The 23,805-nt window shown below is 44.1% G+C and overlaps 1 non-coding gene across 1 annotated transcript; it reads right to left on the bottom strand.

Annotated features, from left to right (window-relative positions):
- Positions 1–12,612: 12,612 nt before the first annotated feature.
- On the bottom strand, positions 12,613–12,694 carry TRNAS-UGA (transfer RNA serine (anticodon UGA)). The gene has a single exon. It is a non-coding gene; the product is annotated as a tRNA-Ser (tRNA).
- Positions 12,695–23,805: the final 11,111 nt, after the last annotated feature.

Below are 23,805 nucleotides of genomic sequence, written 5' to 3'. Positions count from 1 at the left end.
AAAATTTAGGGTTTGTGGTCTACCCCCTATTCCTCTGCGCTTATCCGTGGTGCCGCTCACAAATCGCATCTTTGAGGCTAGGGGGTAGGGACCTTCTTATACTGTCTTTCCAAAAAGTTCACCCCTTATACAGATAAGATTCCTAGCCATTACAATTAGTTTCCGGGATAGAGTCCAGATCAAATTACCAACCACGATCATATTTGTCTGTTAACGGATTCTACATGTTATGTCCCCGGAGCACATACTTGTGAGCAACGCGCCATAATAGAGTGTAAATTCCTCTAATTACGTAGATCAACGTTAGGGCTGTAATCTAACTATATGACCTAACTCCTTCCAATCATCAGTGTACTCGGACAATCTTTTCAATATAAATAGTATATTGTATTCCACTGATAATTGACCAGCTTCCTTAAGCATATATTACTTAAGTGCATTCCAACAAGTAACAATTCCATGGTAAAAATGTAAAGCAATTCCATGTAGGAATACATGTATAATTCCATAATGAGGTATTCTGAATATTGACAATTCCAAGTAATTTAAATATAGTTGCAGGACACATAATTCTAACAGCAATACCATAAGATCTAGCTACCTCCATTCTTCATTCCGCTAGGTGATACATATTTCTGAATGGATGGCACATTTTTTCGAATTACACAATCATTTTATGTACATAGGATGAACTTTTTTAAATGGCACGTACACTTTAAAACCAAGTTGAACACGTCAATTTTTTTGAATGTCACAAACATTTTTGGTGCGCGTAATTGAATCTCACGTACATTTTTTGAATGTCACAAACATTTTTGGTGCGCGTAATTGAATCTCACGTACATTTTTTGAATGTCACAAACATTAGAAATTGTTTTTACACAAAGTTTTAATAAATATTCATCTTTGCGTTTGAAAATGTTAAACGTGTATATTTTTTATGTGTACAAAACATGTACAATGAGAACAAAAAAGTAGAAAATGTTAATCACGTCTACAAAAAATGCTAATCATGTGTACGAAAAATTTCTATACATCATAAAAAAATGTTCATTTAATTAAAAAAAGTACTCCCTGTGTAAAGAATAGAAGAACATTCAGAATACTACTTTAGTGGTTTAATCATCTTATATTTCATTACAGAGGGAGTATATGTTACATTAAAAAATGTCACAAGTTTACAGAAAAGTATTAGGGAAATTTTTAGAGAATATATAAAAAACACTGTGCATAGTTCACAAAAAAAAGTTATGATGAAGAAAACACTGTGTATTTTAACGAAACATTTACTTGAAAAATGTTCAAAGCATGTTCTTGTAATAACATTAAAACTGTATTTGGAAAATGTTAAACATTTATAAAAATTGTTTATATGTATAAGAAAAATGTACAACATATATGTAAAAGTAGAGATCAAACCTTATATTAAATTTCTTAATCATTGTAGAATGTTAAACATGTGTAATAAAATGTTCCTATAATGTAGACCTGAGATGAAAATAAAAAAGCGGTCAAACTTTATAGTACACTTGATTTTTTTTAATTTTAAAATTTAGATAACATTCAAAAATGAATGTTCTTGCATTTCAAATAATGTACGTGACATTTAAAAAATATTTATACAATGTAAAAAGTAGTTCATGTAATTTTAGAAAAGATATCCCACGGGAAAACAAGTATGTGATATTATAAAAAATGTTCACGTATTTCTAAAAGTGAGCTCTTGGTATTAAAAATAATGTTTATAGATTGTAATAAAATGTTCACATAGTTGAAAAAAAATGTTTCGCCACTTAGTCTAGGCATCAGCTATCACCATACAACCAAACTAGATATTCTCACATGTAGTCCTGGCCATGGGCAGCCCAGCCCGAACGGCCCGACCCGACCCGATGCTGCAACCGCGACGGGCCCGGGCTGGACCCGGGCCCACCATTTTTGCGATTTACTGAAGGGGCCCGGCCCGAGGCCCAACGGGCTTTATCACTTTTGGGCCGGTCTTGGGCCCAAAACTAGGCCCGATGGATGGGTCAGGCCGGGCTTGGACCTAGGTTTTCTGCCTCGGGCTTTGGTAGGCCCGGCCCGAAGCCCGACCCGGCCCGGCAGATGGCCAGGTGTACTCACATGGTATAATCAAATATACCTACAATATGCCTACAATATTGTAGCACCTAGGTAGTCGTAGGTTACCATGGGTAAAGTTTTCGTCCCAAAACCTGGCTCCAAGATGGTATTTAGTGCAGTAATAAAAGTATCTATACCTATTCTTTCCGTTTGGTTCGTTTGCTCTTGTGATCTTCGTTTGTCATGGTAACAAAGGAAGGTGAAAATGGACCCGAAACAAGGTATTAAAACCACTCGATTTTTCTTTGTTATGTTTAATTTGTACTGCAGATCACACTGGTGACCGACAAGCACTAGAACACACAGGAGACGAACTATGTAATCTTGGAAGATTTGTCTTTTTGCCGATACAATTTCTAGTTTAAAAACTTGCTTATATTGGATAAAAGCTACTTCCTTTGTTCACAAATATAAAATGTTCTAACTTCTTTTTGCGTATATAGAGACGATTTAGTATGTTTGCTCACTCATGTCAGCCCATATGTAGTCCATAGTGAAATATCTAAAACGTCTTATATTTGCGAACGGAGGAAGTACAAAATTGGATGGCGCTGTACTGAAAATGTGTAGTCAGTTTAGGGAGTGTTTGCACTGAAATCCGTGCTAGTTTCCATAAAAAGGCGCATGCAATTTTACATATGCAAGTTTTTATGGCATGGGTTGCTTATCAATGGATCGTGTGTACGTTTTTGAATATCTTGTTAAATTTTGGATCATGTTGAATGTTGAGGAACTTGCCATGTGTGTGGGATATGCAATGATCTGTTATATGGCAGTCATATAACGTTAGTTTTTCCAGCCATTTCTCCTTCTACCCCGTGACACATATATACGGTCGTGCCTTCGGCAATTCGGTTATTTGCATAAATACTGTTTGGTACTGGTAGTACGGTCATTCGGTAAGTGCGGTTTTTTATTTAGTTAGTTAACTTCACACGGAACGCCTTGCAGAAAAATGACCCTGAACAAATTCATGAAAACTAAACATCCTCCCTATATTTTGGTTACATTGGAATCATAACACCAAGAGGAGGAGTAGCATCGGCCTAATGTTTACATTGGAACAATGACACCGGAGTAGCATCGGCCAACCAAATGCTTTTCACTAGCTGAGATGAAATAATAGGGATACATATGTTACTATATGTGATTGACTTCGACACCCTACGACTACATACAGCACCACTCGTCTACTCCGCAAGAAGAAACTAGATCGCCATGGTGGACTTAGTTACTGAGTACAGAGTGCACGCGGACGTGCCAGCAGAAAGAAGGAGGGCATGGGGAGCATGCTCGGATCAGGCGTGGCGTAGAAGCTGGGCCCGGCGAACACGGCCTTGTGCGGTGTCATCATGGCTAGCGCCGGCGTCGTCGCTGCCGCGTTAGTCTGAGGCGGCTTCTCCATCTGCTCCGGGCGAGGCTTCTTGTGTAAGTCCCAGCGGTCCGCCGAAGACGCGCGGCTAGGGCTAGGCAGGCGCTTGTTGCCGTTGCCGACATGGCGGCCGCGATCCGTGGGCGGTGAGCTCTCCAGTTTCTTGCTGTCCCAGCGTTCGACGGAGTCGGCACGCCCGGGGCTCCCGGCGCCCTGTGACGAAGACGATGATGACGACATGGTGGTGCGGGGCGCCTTGTATTTCTTGTGCGAGTCCCACCTGCCGACGGAGTCGGCACGGCAGGCGCTCCCGCTGCCCTCCGACGACGAGGAGCAGATTGAGCTGCATGGATTATCGTCGCGTTTCTTGTTCCAGTCCCACCTCTTGACGAAGTCGGCGCGGCCTGGCATGGCGGACACCAGCATGGTGAGGATGACACCGTGCGGCGTCGGCAACAGCGGCAGCATCTCGCTCCTGGGCGGCGTCGGGAGCAGCGGCGGCATCTCGCTCCTCGGCGGCGACGGGAGCAGCGACGGGAGAAGAGCTACTGCCGCCATTGCTAGCTGCTCCTGGATCAGCCGCGACGCCTACTACGAGCGAGAGGGAGATGTCGATCGATCGGTAGATCCCTTGTTTGATGAAGATGATGCGAAGAACGCCACAGCGCAATGGCCTGGGGCACCTATTTATTGTTGCCCGCTGTGCATGTGTGCTCGTTCCCGACCCGGATCGGGCCGGTCGTCCGAATCCGACGAGTAGCGGACACGGAAATGATCGAACCCACGCGCCAGACCGGAAAAAAATACACTATTTATTTTGTCGTATCCAATCCGCACTGGGCACTTTGCGATTGGTGATGGATGTTTTTGGTGATACGTACGTACATGGAGTGGACCCATTCTACCTATAAAACCCCTTTTCTTTTTGCGAAAAGAGCTCGAAGCTCATAGTTTTTTTTCCTAAAAACTTTCAATCTATTCACCTTCAATCATGGTAGTACAACAAACACTAGAAATAATAAAAATTACATCCAGATCCGTAGACCACGCACCTAACATTTGGATCTGAAACCAGCCAACATCCTCTTGGATTCCAACATGAATCCTAAGATTTGTGACTTTGAGAGGTCTAAAATACTGAATCAAAAGGATGAAGATGTTGCTGAGAGAGTGACGCAAGAGTTGGCGGGGACACTGTAAGAGCTGCAGTTATACATAGATAGTATTTCTTGTTTCCTTCTTCTCAATTTTACCAAGATCTTTTATTTCCATTTCAGGGGCTATTTACCGCCGGAATACACCGCAGATGGTATTTTTTTCATTTAAACATGATGTGTTCGGCTTTGGCATTCTCCTCCTCCATACCATTAGCAAGTCAGGACTGCTGCAAGATTCAACTGATTGGGTAAGATTCATTGAGCACATTCTAGGGGAATGTATCGGGTGCACCCACCCTTGTAGTGCTACCGGTGACCGTATGTTGTAGCACATTTTAGAATGTTTGAAAAAAACTGAAAAAGAAACAAGCACATTGACACAACATCAGTGCATGTTGTCACAAAATTACGTATCAAAATTCAAAACATTGCTCGAGATACAAAAATGACAAATTTGACATCAATATGACAATGGGCCAAATCAAAAGCCCAACTTATGTTATGCACTATTTAGTGTCAAATTTGCCATTTTATTTTCCGAGCTATGTTTCAAATTTTTATTTGTTATTTTGTGACAACATACATTAATGTTGTGTGAATGTGCTGTTTTTTCACAATTTTTCGAACATTTTAAAATGTGCTACGGGAGTTCCAGCACCGGGTTCACCGGTGCACCAAATATTCTCCACACATTCTGGATGCTAGCATACATTTTTGGCCGATTACCAGATAACTAGAACAACTAAACTTGTCAATTATGATGACATTTTTCTCAGATTCCAAATGCACTTAAAGGAGAAGACAATGTGGACAGCTTATTAGATACTTCCTCGCGTGATGAGTCTGAGCTAAAGGAAATAAAAAGATGCATGGACATAGGACTGCAGTGCACCGCGAAGGAGCGGACAGAAAGACCCACCATGTCGGATGTTATTGACTTGCTAGACGGCAAGGAGCTGCTCCGGAAGCCCCCGACTGGGAATAAAGCTTCGTCATTTAAGAAGAAAGGCAAAGCATGATCTCCCAGATTGTGATGTGGTTTGAATCGCGGAGAAGTGTGTGATAGGTTTGTGATGCATTAAATAGAATGCTGCTAGTTTGGTTGTAAGACGAGATCATTCTCCAATTCAAATTTCTATATAAACTAGAAAATTGCCCGTGCGTTGCAACGGGAGTATAAACATTCTAGTAGATTAGCCCCTGACTGCACGACTATTATCGTACTATATTATTGTTTTTGAGAATCCATGTATATTATTATATTGATACGCTAAAATCTTACCAAATGTTTGTATGCAATCGCCATGATTTTTCTGCCATTTTATTGTTAAGCACTTATTTGGTAAGAATTTAATGACTTGCCAACAAAATATGTGTTTATTTTGGTAAGTTAATAAACATGAGACAATTAAATGGATGGGAGAACAATCAAATATGGGAGGAAAAAATCAAAGAGGATAAGGAAAGAGTGCGACGTATATATGGAAGGTTGGACGAAAAAGAGGTGAAATGGGAACCTTACGTTCTTTTTAAGTAGTAGAGATAGTCACCAACCAATGCACCTGCAAGGGCTAGCATAAATGAGTTTTTCGGTTGTATTAAAGTTTGATGAGTTTTCATTTGTATGCATCAGTTCGTCTTGCTATTAAATCTTTGTCAAGGTTGCCATGTTTTGGGATTTATTTCTGTAAATGTTTTTTTATTAATTCAAAGTGTTATATCAGCATGATAATATAACCGGCCGAAAGAGTTCATATCCAGCCTTTGTGAGATCCCTGTTTAGAATATTTGAAGGAACTTATCTTAGTTAGGCATGTTTTATATTAATTATTGGATACACTTAAATACAATAAAGATGCATGTTTTCTCTTGTAGTATAAGAATTATTTTATCTTCGGATTTACGCCTAATTGTAAAACTCCAAGCTAAACATCGATAACTTGGCTCAAATATATATGATTATTTAGTTCAAAAGATAGGATACCTCATAAACAGGGTCACATACATATATGGATATATACATCTTGGTTTGTCGGGACAATAGTAATTATTTAATGGGAAAAGCTGGTGATCAACCGACCAATCTTTCTCTAACATCCGCCGGGTCTTCCGTCTGCCACACGTCTTCATCGGCCCGTGCCACCGCATTTTCATACATCCTTATCTATACTGAAATGCTAGCCACGTACTCCCTCCATTCCCTTTTGTAGTGCGTGTAATTTTTTCTGTAAAATTCCGCAATGTAGTGCGCATTTGCTGCATTGAGCTCATTTGGACAAAAGTAACCCTTTGTTTGATTCACTGGACATGCAGCAGTACCCACGTGGGTGGGACAGACCTCATGCATGCGAGGTTATTTGAGTAAAAACTGCTGCTCCACCTCACTCCTTGGTATTGGAGCTGGAAACAATGTGCACTATAAAGAGGAATAGAGGGAGTATATTCTTGCAACCGAGCACTAGTTTCAAAAGGCAGACCGCAACAAGCGGTTCGTTGCAGAACCACTAGGAACCGCGTGAGGAAGGGCAACGACGATGACACAACCTCCACCGGCGGTGGCCTCCCCGACCAGAGCGGCCAGGCCCAAACGGTCGTCGCCGGAGCCACCCAAGTGCCAACGGGAAGAGCCATGCCGCCTATGCCACTGCGCGATCCCAGCCGGAGGTCCTGTCGCCGATGGCGAAGCGGCTGCAGGACTAACGACACAACATCGTCGGGTCGGCCTCCCGCAGTGGAAGCCGCCCATGCCCGCCAGGCCGTGCGGATGCATGCCGACAAGTTTCTGCAACAATGATGGAGTTGCAAAACACCGACGGCAACGACGATGGTGCACTGCATCATCCTTTCATTGCAAAAAATTCCGCAACATTATCCATGTTGCAAAAGTTCTTTCTGCAACATCATCTCTGTTGCGAAAAGATGAAGCTGAAAAAAACATATATTTACAAATGTTTCTGCAACATGAGCTCTGTTGCAAAAGTTTTCTGAAACATAACTCCTGGTATGAACTTTTTCGCAAAGTGATCTCTGTCGCAAAAGTTTCTGCAACCTAAACTTTGTTGGAAAGGTGGAGAGCGCCACTCGGTACTTGATGATGCAGATTGCAGACGCGTAGCACTGCCTAAAAAAATCTGCAACATTAGCTCTGTTGCAAAAAAAACTCTAGAACAAAACCTCTGTCACAAAAGTTATGCAACTCGAACTCTGTTGCAAACATCCAAAACGCAACATCATCGTTGTTGCAAAAGCTAGGAGCTGGATCAGAGGGCTATCCCGCGTTGAGGCGGCGGATCTTTTAAAAAGATCCGCCGGCCGACGGGTAGCGCTGCCCTTATTTAATTTAAGGTGTAATGAGTTTTTTTCTTCTGAAGAACACATAAAACTTAAGTTTCATGTGCATGCTTAGATGTAAATGAATGCCCGTTGATAACTATAAGACTCAAAAAAGGAAAGAAGTGCATGTCTTTTTACAAAGCTGCATTGCCAAATGAAAATGAATGCTCTTTGTCTCATTGATCTCTACTCCTAATGGATCAATTGGTTGAATAGTCCCCCCCACTTTCAACCGGTTTAATTTCAACCGGTTTATTTTCAACCGGTTTTTCTTCGTCCCACCTCCCACCACCCCCCTCCCACCGGTTTTTCTCTTTCTCGTCTGGCCGACAATACCCAACGTATTTATAGTAATCAATCACAATTAATCCACGTATGGTAAGGCTATAAACTTAGAAATATCAAATATGGTAATTATAGTAATAAATCAATCCATGTATGGTAATGCTATAATCTGGCCGACAATACCCAACGTATTTATGGTAATCAATCACAATTAATCCACGTATGGTAAGGCTATAAACTTAGAAATCTCAAATATGGTAATTATAGTAATAAATCAATCCATGTATGGTAATGCTATAATCTGGCCGACAATACCCAACGTATTTATGGTAATCAATCACAATTAATCCACGTATGGTAAGGCTATAAACTCAGAAATCACAATTAATCAATCACAATTAATCCACGATTAGGGTAAGGCTGTAACTAAGGAAATTTCGAATATGGTAATTATCACCAGAATCAAAGCTTTCCAAAAAAGTTCTTCTTGCCATACCCTAATCGTGACCTTCTCATCCTGAGGCATTATTTCCATCTATTTCTCAGCTGAATCAGAACTTTCCAAAACTTTGTCTGACTAAATCACAATTTTCCTTCCTTCCCTATCATCTCAATCGAATCATGAGCTATAGGTAAGTCATTTCGTTCTCCACCTCGCACGGGTTGTACTGATTTTTATCATGGTTTGGCCCCCTGCCGTACAAGCCGCTTGATTCCTCATCCCTCGCTCAATTCCTCCACCCTATCTTCTTCTTCATGGTGAGCGACCCAGGCAGCGATGCGTGCCCGTTATGCATCAGCGAGGAGGACCAGGAAATGGTGATTGCCAGCCCCGCGCTCGTCACGTGAACCCGTTCACCGTCAGGTCATGCTGGTGTGTTACGGGTGTAGGTGCACCTTACCTTAGCCATGGAGATTTGCCGGTAGACAACGGAGGCCTCGCCATGGACACCAGTATCCCTCTCCTCTTCCTGCGCCCTACCTCTCCTTCCTCAGTCTCTACCTTTCTCTCTTTTTCTCTGTTCCAGGAGATCTGCAGCCGACGCCGCAGGCCCTGCCCGTTCGCTGCCGGTCACCTCGCCTCGCTGTTCGATCTCACCACTGGATATGCACGACTCCGCCGCCCTGTGCCGTCCTCGTCGAGCACCATCATGGCGGCGCGAACACTGTATGCAATGGCTACAATCAGCGGCGGATTCAACAGCGCGGTGGGCACTAGCGAGTAGCGACCCAGCGGGCAGCGGCTGTGCTGGCCGCTGTCTGCCGCCGAGGCGTAACGGCTCGGGCCTAGACTCCGAGTTCGTCATGGCGCTCCGCGCAACTTCCCTTGCGCCGGCTGACTCATGCATGCATCTACAATCTAACTAGCTAATTCCTCCCTTTGACTGCTATTTTCTCTGTTTGTACTGTTCCACAGCTTAGGCATTTAATATTTTGATGCAAGGTGGAGGTGGGGGAAGAAAACAACAAGAAGAAGGATTGTGGGAGGAAGTGGCGTGTCATGTGGCGGCTGAGAAGAGGGAGGGGCATGAAGATGACGAGGAGATGCATTTATCTACCACATCATGAGCATGAGATATCATCACATGTAAATAGTATATGACTCATATCACACAGCCTTTCTTTTTGTAGAAACATTTTGTTAGCACATTTCTTGTTGTACATATAGTTTTTTTAGCATGTGGCAACACATGGGCATCCAGCACTATGTGAATAAATTCACTTTTGGTCCATTTTAAACTTGCTAATTGGCTTCTTACAACTCACGATGGGTCTTTGTAATCCAATGTCTGATCGAACATAGAGATGAAAGAACTAGGAATCCGCACGGACTCGGTGCACGCCTTGGTGGTGGATCAGCACATACACAAGGGAGGGGATTAGGGCGGAGAGCGGGGGGCATCACTCAATTTTAAAGGAGAGGGCTCTATTAGGAAAAGGAAAGGGTGTGTCATGGGACAGGGTTTCTGTATTGATTGGCAATTAGTCAGATAATTAATTCATTTGGTTGGCAATTAATTAGGCATTCATTTTTTGTGTACTTAATTAATTAAGCAAGCAATTAGTCATGGTGAATCATTTTGAAAGCGCTTGTGGGCAAAAACAATCAACGGGCTCTCAGTTACATTGCAAACCACCGAGCACCGCTTGCCAACATGGACACCGGCCACCATGCGCTCGCGACATGGGCGACCTAGCATTCACCAAGATGGATGAAGTCTATGCTCCGCGGGATGTCCACTCGATGACGGTGGCCGAAATGTTCGCGGGTGAGGACAACATGACACAACACTAGCTAGGTGGTTCATGCTATAGTAAAAAAGGAAGAGTGTTCCAAAAACAAGAAGGAAAAAGAACTGAAGCCAAAGTGGTGCATGGTGTTGGAGAAAGTAAGAGTGTTCCAAATAATAAGAGAAACAAAAAGAAAGAAAGAGTATTCTAGGAAATAAGTAGGAACGAGAACTAAAGTTACCGAGGAATGAGAAAGAAGAAGATGAGGCATCGATGATGAACACATTAATGTTGACGTGGTGCTGGTTGGTGCCAATTAAATGGATTGGCGAAGAGGCATGGAGTAGAAGACGTAGGGAAATATGAAGAAGAGAAGAACGACAATTTGTTGTTATTTGTTGTTTTGTGTTAATAGTATGTGTTAGTTTAACCCACTCTATTATATCGTAAACAAAAAAATTTCATCCTTACTGCAATGCATGGCGAAGATGAGTTGGATGTCATATGCTTTTAATGGAGGTGGCGCCAGTGAGAGAAAAAACGAGAAATGTCTCGCTACGGCAGAAAATCGGTCAAGAATGAGAGGTTCCGACAGAAAAAGGGAAGGTGCATCATTGGATAGGGTTTTTGTGTTGAACCCGGATGTTACAGATATTGCGGATAGCCCGTAGCAACGCACGGGCGTTCTGCTAGTAACCATAGGGTCAAAAAGCAAATGTAGGTGATCATTCTTCTCACAAAGCTGCCAACACACAAAATGACTACCGGTTCATCTTCAGAGAAAAAGAATTACTTACCTTTTAAACTGAAGATTTTCTTTGGCTCTATGTTTCCATATATTTCAAGACTTGGAAGATAAAAGAATACCATATATATGGTTTTTTTTTCTCCTAGATACTAATTAGGTCAACAGGTCACGAATCAGAGCGGAAACCTTACCAGGCAGGCAGACACATAGCAATAACCAACCGTTGTCACAGTAAATTCGTCATCTTTTCTAAATGGTAATTCTGTTATCAGTTCAGGTTCAGTGCCGCTGTTTAAGAGTATATCGGATCTTGCTTCTCCGGTCCCTATGGGAGGAATGGATACACTGTCTGAAAAGAATTCTGAACCTTAGCATGGCAAGTGCCAATAAAGCTGGTGGGTGTATGTCTTTGGCAGAAATTTTTTCCATGCCGTTAGTTTTGGTGTATGTCTGACACTAAAGTAGAAGCGATCTTCTCGTAATTATTCAACTAAGTTCTGGCGTACTGCCACACTTCTCTTTCAGACTTTCACTGACAGACAGTATCCTCCCATAAGTAAAGCTGAAGTGAAAATGTTCCTTATAATGCGGGGAAGTAAAGCTGAAATGAAGACCATTTCAGTTGACAGGAATGCACAATCGAAATGTTCCTTGCTGCCACAAAAACCTGCCTGCGTGCCGTGATGGTGGCCTGTGTGCCCTGTATCCCGTACTCCAGTACTTCCGTTATGCTCTTGGTCGTGGCCGTTGCTGTGTGGTTTGTCTGGAACACTGCCTGGTGGCTTTATTTATAAAGTCGGGCTCATACCTCTTCTCTTAAAACCTGGCCCTTCATCCAGAACACTGTCGGTTCCTGTGATTTCCGACGACTCTCCATCGCTGGGAAAAGCAGAGACGGTGGAGCACTGGATAATTGGCGTGGTCGATCCATCGTCGGTTGCGGCCCTCGCCGCAGGGGCTTCCACATTCGTCGGTCCGTCACTCACACCTACAGCGTCGTTTGTCTGATCCACTGTCCATGTTGATGCGTCGCGCGGCGTGATATTTCTTCAGAGTTGCTTCTCTGCATCTGTCATTCCTTCAGACCTCCAACCTGCACGAACTGCTTCTCTGCACCCGTTGTTTTTCTTCGATCATTAATATGGATGTTTTGGTTTCTCCACATATGATGTGCCATTTTAGTCGATTGGAATTTACATAAGTTTCTACTGAAAATCGGCGAGACTGAAGAAAACCATATAACGTTTTCAGCTGTCAGGAACGACGGTGATGTTGGTTCAGAATTGTAATGCGGTCTTCATTTTCACTAACAAAATACTAGCACTAGTGAGCACTGATATCAGTAGGAAAAAATAAAAAGACGTCGACAGCAGAGATCGAACCTGCGCGGGCGAAGCCCAACAGATTTCAATTCTGTCTCCTTAACCACTCGGACATATCGACCTTGGTTGTGTAAATTTCTTCCTGCTTATCTTTATAAAACGAGTACCGGTCAGTGACCAGATTTGTGTAGATCAGTTTTCAACATGTCATGGAAGGAGCACGTGTCGTTCATTTAGAGTCATCAGTTTTATTTACTACTAGTCATGATCCCGTGAGTTCACATGGGCTAGAAAATGTTGCATGTCTAAGCCATTTGGTTTCTTCACAAAATTACATTAAGAATAAAAAAAATTGTGTGTAGTGTTGAGAAAAAGAATGTGCATATCAACCTATGCTAATATGCTCTTTCCTCAATGGGCTTTCATAAAGAAGAGGAGTATCCATGACAACTTCATGTATGTTCGCAATTTCGCGCGCCGGTTGCACAAACGCAAGACTTCTGCCCTCCTCTTCAAGCTCGACATTAGAAAAGCAATCTACTCGGTCATCTGGGAATACATCCTTGACTTATTACAACGCAAGGGGTTCCCTTGCAAATTTAGGAATTGGATCGCTGCTCTGCTTTCATCATCCTCTTCGCGCATCCTCCTCAATGGGCTTCCGGGCCACCCGATCAAGCATGGCCGCGGGTTTCGTCAAGGGGACCCGATGTCACTGTTGTTGTTCATCCTCGCAATTGACCCCCTTCAACAAATCATCGACACCACAACTCGTAAGGGCATCTTACACAAGATACGCGGGCATGACGCCATGATGAGAACCTCCCTCTATGCGGATGATGTGGCCATCTTCATGGCCCCAATTAAGCGGGACATTGACAACCTCTCAATCATCCTAAGGGGCTTCGGCGAGATGACAGGCCTATGCACCAACTTCCACAAGAGGTTGGTGGTGCCCATTGATGCAATCATCTTCTGTTGGGGCATATTCTGAGTAGCATTTTGACGACCCGCGCCATATTTCCAATAAAATATTTGGGCCTCTCGCTCTCGGTAAGACAACTTCGGAAAGTTGACCTCTAATATCTTGAAGACAAGGCATCTGGGAAATTGGTAACTTGGGAGGGACAAACCATCACAACCATTGGACGCACTGCCCTTGTCAGATCGATCATCACGTCTCAAGCGGTCTTCTCCATCACGCCTCTCATTGTGTCACATGGACCCCTTCATAATCTCAACTAGATTGAGAGGGCCTTCCTTTGGTCTGGTTCGGACAAGGCAATTGGTGCAAAATGCAAGGTCAATTGGGACGTGGTCTGCAAGCCTATGTGTTATGGAGGCCTTGGGGTCCTCAACACCGACAAGTTTGCTCGGGCTTTATGCCTAAGGTGGCTATGGTACGAATGGAAGGAGCCTAACAAATTATGGGTTGGGTTGGGCAACCCTTGCACCAAGGAAGACTTGCATTTCTTCTACGCCTCAACCACAATCATCGTTGGGAAATGGTGCTAAAACACCTTTTTGGGACTCCCCGTGGCTGCTTGGTCGCAAGCCCATGGATGTCGCCCCTCTTATTTTTAAAGCCTCGGAAAGGAAGAGTTGGAAGCTATGGGAAGCCCTACGTGGGAACGCTTGGATGACCCACATCAAGCATGACACCGTCGTCTCCGCCGCCCACGTCTGGGAGCTTTTCTCGCTTCGGACACTTCTGCACGAGTTCCATCTTGACGACCAGGTTGAGGACGACATTGTTTGGAAACAGGCGGTAGATGGGATATACTCGACAGTCACCGCATATAAGGCACAATTCCTTGGTTTGACACACTCGTCCATTCACTACATGGTATGGAAAGCTTGGGCTCCCCCAAAAGTCAAATTCTTCGCTTGGCCGGCCTTGCAAGACCGGATTTGGACTGCAGACCGATTGGAGCTGCGCGGCTGGGAAAATTGTGGGCTTTGCCCTCTTTGCAAAGGGGAGCAAGAAACGAGCATCCACCTTTTCGTCAAGTGCCGATTCTCCATTAGGCTCAGGCGATCGGTCATTGACAAGGTTGGTCTTGCGCACATTGACACCTCTGATTGGCACCTTGAGGACTCCCTTATGCGTTGGTGGGATAGAAGAACCTACATGCGTAACCCCGATAGACGAGCGATGGCCTCCCTCACCATGCTCGTCTCTTGGACTCTTTTGAATGAAAGAAACACCCGGGTGTTTCGCCACAAGAGTGCGCCACCGCCTATTCTTCTCCAAAATGTCATACTCGAGGTCAACCTATGGGTTACGGCGGGTGCTAAGAAACTAGGACATATTGTTGTACGAGAGTAATTGTCATGTTGTTTTTGCTTCAATGCAGCGCAGCGGCCAGAGCTGGTTCCTCGAGAATCTGTGTCCGCATTAAAGTGGCGGCCGCCGAGAGGTCGCGTTGGTCAGCACCGCCCTCCCTCCCTCCCTCTGGTCACATCGCGGCATCAATGCCAGCCTCCGCGTGCTCTGGGCCGGCATGAATGCGGCGCAGTAAGCGGTGCGTGCATCCAAAGGAAAGCGTGGGGAGGGACAGGTGACGGGTTTTTGGTGGGCTTGGGATCGGTCCGAACTTCTGCAAACCTCACCTATCTTTGTCTCCGTTTTGCAGGAGAAATCACGTCCGGACTGCTTCGCTGACCAATACAAGTCGGTGTTGAATGACTTTCGTGGTCCGGATCATTGCGGGAGGTTTATGGGTCCGCCTTAAAGATGCCCTAATGCTAAACTAGTGCTGGTTGTGTGTGCAAATGTACTGTCATGTCACTGTGTGACAGCCGTGCAGGGCGTACTGCCTACTTGTTTTTTCTTTTCATATACACAAGGAAGATGACACACTCAGTTACAAACATTTTCCTAAATAAACACACTACAGTCTACACGTCACATAATTAAAAACACACAGAGTAACCTGTGTTGGTTCAGCTATTGCTAACTTGTTATGCTACAGTCTAACTTGATGTAAATTACTAAAAAGATATATGTCTTGACTTGTCATGTGAAGTGTAATCGTCTGATTAATTCAAAAATTCACGTCAACTTTGGTTTGTGTGTGGTATTTACCGAAACCGAACCATATAATTTTCATACCGTATTTACCAAATAACCATACTTATCAAACCATATTAACTGAACGCCCACTTACAGGTGACGTTGGAGTCCTGACTGCCTAGAGATTGTTCAAGCATGTAGAACGTGATTGGTTGCCTGCATTAGGCCAAACTAGACCTGCGTGGAAAAAAACTGAGTTATTTGGTCTTTGTGTTCACTGTTGGACCTGCATAGCACGAAATTCAATATCATTTTTGGGCCTGTCTCGCAGGGAATGCTCAGATCGGCAGTTTCTAGCAAGCCAGCCTGAGCTGAGCCACAATGAGCGCACATGAGTATGCCCGTTGCACGAGAGAAGGCTGGAGGGATGCGAGCTAGTACACAACCTGTACGCGTTATCTTCTTCTACCTCCACTAAGCTTCTCCCTAATCTCCTTTCTTCCTTCTCCCTTCTAATCTACACGACAGTGCTTCAATTCGAGATAAGGTCTACACGAAAAAGATGCACATTGATGTTCGGTTTCATCTTTGCAATTGGTTCGTAGTTTTGTCCTCCACTAAGCTCCTCAATTTTGTGTTCAAGTTTGGAGTTATTATGGACGAGTTTTGTTAAATTCGTCGCACACGATTGACTGTTGGAAATTTTCTTTGACCAATAACCTAATCTCGCAGTTCCACACGACATTCATGTTGCAAGTTTACTGTTTCAACAATCATAAATGAGAAGATCTACATCTTCCTCCTGATTGTACATATGCGCATGTGTGGTGTGATTTAAGACACCGCTTAATCATTTCTCTAGGCCGGCATGGTTTCTCTTGATCTCCTCTCTCGCGTCTTGTTGCAGTGGTGTCATCGTTGCCGTCGTTCATCTCGGCCTTGTCTCCATGATCCTACTGCACTAACGCCGCCATGGCGTGCATATTATATTTCTTCTCCTCTGTCCTCAGCCTCAAAGCCCTCCTATTCGTCCCTCTCGACGCCGGCGCCGTTCCTCTTGATCTCACCCGCATCCTACTACGCAGGAGTCATTTCCGGCATCGGTCATCTCGGCCTCCTCTCTCTCGTCCTACTGCACTGACCTGCCATGGCACGAACACTGCATTTCTCCTCCTCCGTCCTCTTTCTCCATACGGACATTCTCTGCGGCGACGAGGCTAGCAGCTAGTTCGCCGTGACGCCGACGGGGTCACTCACGCATGACTCTGTGCTTGTCATGTTGGACACGGAGCCACGGCCACTGTCTACCGCAGTCGTCATGGTCCAACACGCACTGCATTTCTTCTCCCCCGTCCTTTGCCTGAGCGCTCCTCCGCATGGACTTTCCTTGCGGCGGCGACGCTAGCAACTAGTTCACCATGACGCCGCGGTCACCGTCCACCATAGTCGCGAGGCACAATGTGTGTGTTAATCATAAGTGTTAGCTCTTAATCATATCCCGTGTATACAACCAAACACCATGTAGTTGCATGATCCAAGCCAATGCAGGGAACCAAACGTTACGCCAAAATTGTTCCCTAATGCAAGAGGACTAGATGCGAGCAACCAAGTAATGTGCAAATGTTAGTTTTTCGTCTGTATTTCCTTAACTAGCCTCCGTTAAGCCAGACTGAGCTGGCCAGGCTGCAGCGAGAAAGCAACCAAACAAGCCCTTAATGGTGATACAGAGATCTGAAACCCCATATTCTGTGATCCTCGCTGATTGCTGAAAGGCCCAAGGCAACAAGGGCCATGGCCCGGAGTGTGCCAGCAATATCCTTTGTTAACTGTAGATGTAGTAACACTATTCATCACTGTTAAACACTGTAGCGCCACCCCGGGCAGGACCATTGGCTGGCTACGCAACTGCATTCAGTTAGCTGCCGGATTTGCATCAGTATCATTCACACATTGTCTAAGATAAGTAAATGGTGTGGCACACGCCTGAGCTAGAAGTTATTTTGATTCTAAATCGTGCAGCAGCATGGCCATTCGTGCCTCTCGACGCCGGCGATATTTCTCTTGACCTCCTTGCCTGCGTCCTACTATATTAAAGTTGTTTTCAGCGTCGGTTATCTTGGCCTCTTCTTTCTCATCCTACTGCACTAAAGCTACTATAATGCGAGTGCTGCATTTTTCCTCCTCTGTCCTCTGTCTCTGTGCGGACATTCTCTGCGGCGATGAGGCTAGCATCTAGTTTGCCACGCCGCTGACGGGTCGCTCGTGCACGACTCCGTGCTCGTCGTGTCGGACACGGAGCCACGACCATCGTTCACCGCCGTCGTCATGGTCCGACACGCACTGCATTTCTCCTCCCCTGTCCTCTGCCTGAGCGCTCCTCTGCATGGACTTTCTCCGCGGCGGCGACACTAGCAACTAGTTCGTCTCGGGGCTGCGGTCACCGTCCATCGTAGTCACAAGGCATAGTATGTGTGTTAAGTTTACGTGTTAGCTCTTAATCATATCTCGTGTATACAACCAAACACTGTGTAGTTGCATGATCCAAGACAATGCAGGCAACCAAGCGTTAAGCCAAAATTGTTCACATAATGCAAAAGGACTAGATGCGAGCAACCAAACAATGTGCAGATGTTAGTTTTTCGCCTGTATCTCTTCAACCGGCCTCCGTTGAGCCGGACTGAGCTAGCCAGGCTGCAGCGAGAAAGCAATCAAACACACCCATAATGATGATACAGAGATCTGGAGCCCATATGCAGTGATCCTCGTTGTTTGCTGAAATGCCCGAGACAACAAGGGCCATGGCCCGGAGTGTGCCAGCAAAATCTTTTGTCAACTGTAGACATAGTAACACTATTCATCACTGTTGAACAATTTAGGAGAGTGCATTTTCTACCATGCACGGTATATACCATGCATGTTGGAATTATGTGTCCTGCAACTATATTTAAATTGCTTGGAATTGTTAATATTTGGAATACCTCATTATGGAATTGTACATGTATTTATACATGGAATTGATTTACGTGTTTAGTATGGAATTGTTACTTGCTGGAATGTACTTAAGTAATATATGCTTAAGGAAGCTGGTCGATTATCAGCGGAATACAATATACTATTTATATTGGAAAGACTACCCGGGTACACTGATGATTGGAAGGAGCTAGATCGTATAATTAGATTATAGCCCTAATGTTGATCTACATAATTAGAGGAATTTACACTCTATTATGGCGCGTTGCTCACAAGTGCGTGCTCCGGGGACATAACGGGTAGAATCCATTAACAGAAAAATATGATCGTGGTTGGTAATTTGATCTGGACTCTATCCCGGAAACTAGTGAAAAAAACTAGGAATCTTATATATGTATAAGAGGTGGACTCTTTGAAAAAACAGTATAAGAAGGTCCCTACCCCCTAGCCTCAGACATGCGAATTATGAGCGGCACCACGAATAAGCGCAGAGGAATAGGGGGTAGACCACAAACCCTAAATTTCTACCAATGCATTGATCAGCCCTACTTAATTATTTCAGGATCCTAAAGAAATCACAATGTACTAACCTTCTGTACGTCTTACTTTTCTCCACCTTTTTGTCACATGGTCAGTTTTAGTGTGTCGGCCTTTTTTAAATAGTGTTCTTTCGTTTGGATGCCTCCCTCTTGTTGCAACTCTATTCCAAAAATGTATTTCCTTTTTCTATTTAGCGATTTAGATGCTTGATATCATCTGAAATAAAAGTTTATGATATATTCTATTTAGACAAATGTGTTTACACCAACGAGATATTTTAAACAAAACTGATCTATAAGAAACTCAGTGAAACTTGGTACATACAGTAATTTTTTACAGTTTCACAAGGTCTCTCCATCTTTCATATTTGAATTTTAAAAATTCTGAAAATATATTCAAGAGTGATCTTATTTCAATGTGCTCTTCACAAGGAACATAAATTTGCAAATGTATCATAAATAAAACTCACGGTTCAATGCGCAGCCTTGTGGTAACAGGCTAACAGCCTTGATTTTGTCTATGCAAAACATTAAATAGGCAGGTTACGTACTTAGCAGCCCACAATAGTCAATCGCGAGAATCCCGTCTACTACTCCGTGACAATTACCAATTTTGCTTTCTTTCCATCACAAGTCGCATATCTGGTTCTTTGCTACGATCCCTAATTGCCTACTACCCTAGTAAATTCGCTTGAGCCCCAATCGCGAGTTGCGGCCTCGACGGCGCTGGATGGTTTCCGCCAGGGCCATGACTGCCGCAGTACGCCAACAGTCTCCGCTCCACTGTCCCTAGGCGTTGAAGCACATCCACATTGTTCAGTGCGTCCCGCAGACACCAGTACACATCGCACCATTGCCGCTCCGAGTGTCCGAGCAGCGTTCGCCGACACTGATCTGACCGATTTGAGGTATATCACGTAACCATTCATATACGCATACTTTTAATTATGTACTCCAAGTTACATGATGCATACCTTACACTATTCAACCCTTCAATGAAAAAAAATCCTAGCCCTTTTGTTATCATGCCTTCTACGGAGTATGCTTCTGGTAGGAAAATTAATGGAAAGGGAACAACGTGCGGTGGTAGAATCACAGACATGAGCTATTGATTTCTTTTTTCATAATTAATATTGGATCATTGCCTTGCCTCATTGGTACTTCGACGAACCCAAATGATGATTGATGAGTTGGGTCTTGGGGATACTAACCGCGAAGGAAGAGGAGCCAACTAATGTGAATTTTGAATCTTAATAAGAAGGAAATATTGACATCAACACCGGCAAAACTGTGTATACATCAGTGATAAATTTATTTACTGGTAACATCGTATCCATAGATTTTGTTTATTACTATTATGACTTTGTATTAGGGGGCCCCAAGTTTTGGTTTCGCCCCGGGCCCCTAAAATCTCAGGACCGGCCCTGTACTCGTTTCTACTTTGTGAGTGAGAGGAGAGATATTGCAGGTAATAACTACGAGAAAAAGTTGTCAGGAGAAATAGTGATGGAGTATGACATAAATTAAGGTTAACTAAGCAACACAAAGACCAGATGCATGCATGGATCCGAATCTCAAGAGTATTTGACAAAAAACTACCACATTAGGGGTATCCGTCCCACATAACTACCACTTTCAAAAAAGTGACTAATAACTACCGAAAATTTCAAATTTTGTGGCAAAAAACTACCAAGTCGTGTTGATCGTCCAGTTAGCCGTTTTAACCGCTTAACTGACAGGGATGGCCCACATGGCAGGCCGACGGCGGCCCTAACGGCTAACGGACGCCGCTCGCGGCCGTTAGTGGCCCGGCTCGGTCGGAACCAGCCAGGTGCTAGGTCAAAATGACCGACCGACCGGCCGACCCTCACTCACTCTCACTCACTCACTCCTCTCCCCGAGCTCTCTCTTCTTCCTCTGTTTCCTCCGGCGACTGCGACGCGGCGGTGCGAGGATACCTTCCTGGCCCAACAGCAATGAGACATCCGACGCCGACGATGACGAGTACATGGATGAGTGCAGCAGCATGCAAATGGAGTATTTTGTAAGTGAGCTCACTCTGTTCTCTCCTATGCTAGGGTTAGGGTTAGGGTTTGAGCTCACTCTACCCTTCCATGTAGTTCTTATGTCTGAGGTGTTGTGGCTGATATATATGGGGTTGGTACTGCAGCAAACTCCTGACACGGTGATAGATCCAAGTTTCAGTGGGCTTGTGGTTGAATCTGACCGTAGGTGCATCCTGCACAGGCAGAGACCAGGAAAGTTTGTGGCATTTGAAGGGACTGACACTGGAAGGAGATTCATTGGATGCGCTACTACGGTAAGAGCAACTAATTGTTAGTGGTTTTCATGTGTAGATTTATTTGGTGGTACATAGTGCAAACAACATTGATATTCTTGTTGTTTCAGTATCTGTTTACTGAAAACTGAAGTACAAAGCTGGTGTGGTGTTCATGTGTTAGCTAAATCTCTGATAGGAACTGAATTTAGGGAACATCTAAAATTGGTCTAACTGAATTTCTTTGTTACTGCATTCAGACAAACATTGATATGTATGTATGAATTATGTAACTGAATTTTACTGGATTTAGGTATCATTAATATTTCATTGCATTTTCAGGATGGTGTGAACTGTGGTGTTCTGGAGTGGGTAGATGCCCCTTGGCCAGTAATTCTGCAGAGGTGTTTAACCAAGCTGTGGGATATGTATCATGAGGAGAACCTTGGTAGAGTCCAAGACAAAGAAGCTCATGAGATAGAGGCTGAGAAACTGAAGAAGGAGCTGGATTCTCTTGCCAATCAGTACAGTCAGCTTGTGGATGATGTATCCAAGATGTTTGATTACCAGGATGGGCAGAAATCCCATGACATGGATTACACAAGCCAGGCAATCAATGAACTTAAGGAGAAGAAGCATCAGCTTGATGAGAAGGCAAAGGTTGAGGTTCAAATGGAGAAGCTTAAGCTGAAGAAAGAACAGAGGTGCATCCTGCAGAGTCAAGCTGATATCATTCAAAACACCAGGAAGGCCATGAAGGAGATAAAAGTGGAGAGAGACCTCCTTAAAGAAGAGAAGAAGAAGCTGGAGCATGTCATTTCTGAGCTACTGAAGGCTGGTCATGGGTGCAAGGAAAAGCTGGACAAGATCAAAGAAGTTGTCATGGAGGAGTGATTTTTTAGGCATGGTTGGTAAGTAAATATGAGGCCTTTATATATAACTGGCCTAGCAATGAAGGAGTCTGATGCAAATATGCATCTCAGTACTAATATTAGCTAATGAACTGCCTAAGCCTAAGAATTGTCTATGGTTTCAGATCATTTTGGTTGTGGTGTGGGGTGCTGTTATGGCCCTGATCTGTAATGCTCTAAGATGATGTTATCTTTAATGCCCTGATGCTAAGTTAAGAACCTTATTATCTAAGCCTGCTGCAGTTTCTATCTGTCTTTTTTATCCTACCTGCAATATGGTCTTGAGAAGTTTGTTGTAACATTTCACACATTGCACAAACTTGGTAACACTGAACAAAGGTAGGTAGTTCACATAGGAGGCACCATAGGTAGCATTACATAGATAGCACAATACTTGCTAAAACTGAAGATTACTGACACTGACGAAACTGACATAGGTAGTTCAATTGACGAAACTGACATAGGTAGTTCAACTACTGACGAAACTGAATCTGAAACTTATACAATTCAACTACTGACGAAACTAAATCTGAAACTTATAGTTTCAGATTCACTTAGTTGTCTGTCCTGCTAAGCGTCCGGATCGTCGTACCTCTTGCTTCAGTTGGGTGGGATTTGGCTGCACCTCCACCTCCCCTTCCTCTTCGTCTTCATCAATGACGATGATAGGAGGAGGACGGCGGCGAGCCTGCAGTAGGTCGTAGTCGTCTTCATGCACCTCTGTTGTGTTTGCATTTGATGTAGCTTGTGCTGGAGCGACATAGCAGTGGTTTGCCCACCGCTGCCTCTGCCCAGCATCGCCGGAGTCGGCCTCCTTCATTGCCCATAGGAGAATGTCGATGGGCATGACCACCTTACCTGGGTTTCCATAGCGCTGCTCCATGCGCTGCTTCTCCTCGCTAGTCACCTTCTTCCTCACTGCCTCTGCTGCATCTACCAGCCCAATAGCGCTGGTGTACCTCATGGCGACCTTCATGTTGTCGAGGAAGAGTTCTTGGTCGCCGCGTGCTGAACCAAGAAGCATGGCAACCCATCCCTTGCCAATTGGGAATGGGTTTAGCCATGGGTCCGGGGAAGGGGAAGAGGAAGAACCAGCCATGGTTGGAGCTAGGGAGAGGAGGAGTAGTTGTGGGTGCGGCAGAAGTGAGGTGGATAGGTGCTAGAGTAGTAGTTATATGAAGGAGTTAAGTGGGGGGAGGTGTTGTGTGGCAGTGGAGTAGTAATAGTGAGGAGATTTTACTAGTCTGTACAGGTGGTAGATGTGCTGTATTTAATGTTCACAGTTTCAGTGTGTTGAAACTTGTGATAATTTGCTGCCATTTCTCATCGGGAAAGTGAAAGTTAGGTAGCATGCTCTCAAACCAGATTCTCAAGTATTTACAAGACATTCATGAACGTAAAGCTGATTCATAAACTTAAACCAAATTTAGAAACATTCAGCAATGCTTAGATAGCATGATCCTTAACCAGATTCAGACATAGACAGAGACGAAACTTTCAGTACCACGCATTAAAACG

The sequence above is a fragment of the Triticum aestivum genome, chromosome 1A, assembly GCF_018294505.1.
Source record: "Triticum aestivum cultivar Chinese Spring chromosome 1A, IWGSC CS RefSeq v2.1, whole genome shotgun sequence".
NCBI lineage: Eukaryota > Viridiplantae > Streptophyta > Magnoliopsida > Poales > Poaceae > Triticum > Triticum aestivum.
This window is presented reverse-complemented; position numbering and strand designations above follow the sequence as displayed.